This window comes from Otolemur garnettii, unplaced genomic scaffold (genome assembly GCF_000181295.1).
Source record: "Otolemur garnettii isolate 467f Iridium unplaced genomic scaffold, OtoGar3 scaffold00024, whole genome shotgun sequence".
NCBI classification, from domain to species: Eukaryota; Metazoa; Chordata; class Mammalia; order Primates; family Galagidae; genus Otolemur; species Otolemur garnettii.
Genome location: NW_003852419.1, coordinates 19,263,686 through 19,265,130, shown reverse-complemented (window position 1 = coordinate 19,265,130; position 1,445 = coordinate 19,263,686).

Sequence of the window (1,445 nt, the reverse complement as noted above, 5' to 3'; positions counted from 1 at the left end):
CCGGCCTTGTGGAGGGCACCTATACTCCCAGCTACTCGGGAGGCTGAGGCAAGGGGATTGCTTGAACCTAAGAGTTTGAGGTTGCTGTGACACCATAACAATCTACCTAGGGCTACAAGGTGAGACTCTATCTCATAAAAAAAAAAAAAAAAAAAATCAGTCTGTGTCATAACTGAGCCTAGACATACGTAAAGCTCTAAAACCAAGTATCCCTTTGTGCAGTCTATCTCGTGGTACAACAGTGACCAGTGCTGTGGGCTTGGGCAGACATTGCACAAGAACTTTACCCAAAATAAAGTAGGGCCAGATATCAGTTCACCCAAATATCATTAGCACCAAGAACTCTTATTCAAACAACAGCATGCATGTCAGCTGAAGGCTCATGAAAGGCACCCAGGGGCCTTCCGAACCTGCTTCATAACCGGTTCCATTTCTTCTTTCTCTATAAGAATAGACTTGAAATGTCAGGGAAGGCCAATCCCTGTAAGAAAAAAGTAAAGACATTTCCCTCAGAGGAGAAATTTATTATCTGAGAATGCATGATTAGGTTATAAGGACACATACAAACAGTAAACCAATTACCTGTATATATTGTTAGAGGTTCTTTGTTCTTCTCTAAACCTAATGGGGCCAGGTGGCCTGCTGAGAGCTAGCTGTGCTAGCACCACTGGAATAGAGGTCAGATGCAGGCCCCAAGAAACCATCTGAACGAACTGGTGTGCGTTACTCTTCCAGGCTACATCAAGTACCTGTGTCTCCTCACGTTTGCTCAGAAATGACTTCAATAATCCCAACAGGAAGGGACAGTTTGCTAAATCTTCTTACAGCACTAATCCTTCTGTTTTTTGAGCTTCATCAAATGTCTATTTGTTTTTAATTGAACATTAGCAATTTCTTCCCAATATAAGTCTATGAAAGAAAATTGAGTGATCAAGGCTATGTCTATATTTCATCATTGTGGCTACAAACCCCCAAATGGAAATGGCTTAGGTTAATATGTGTTCATAATGCTGTGCCATTCCCTGATTAAATTATTTATACTCACTGCAAATGAAAACATAAATATTCACACTTCTCTTTAAAAGACTAAGTGGGAAAGCACTTTTAAGATTTTAAATGCAAAGACAGAGGACCTGCTGAGAGAGAAAAACTTACAGTTCAATATTACTGTAATGGTTTGGAGGGGGGGGATGGCCTCTTTGGGGGAAATATAATCCAATATAGGAAACAAAAAGAGATCACAGATTATTACACATGACAATTAAAAATACAGTGACTTTATTTCCACTTCCCATTATTTCAGAACCAAAATCTTTATAAACACAAAAATATTTCAGTACACATAGGTAAAAGTTTGGCAGAATTTTATCAATTTTAGTAGTCTATACCCCAATAAAACGAATTTTAAAATTTAAAAATAACCACTTTATTTAACATGTTACACC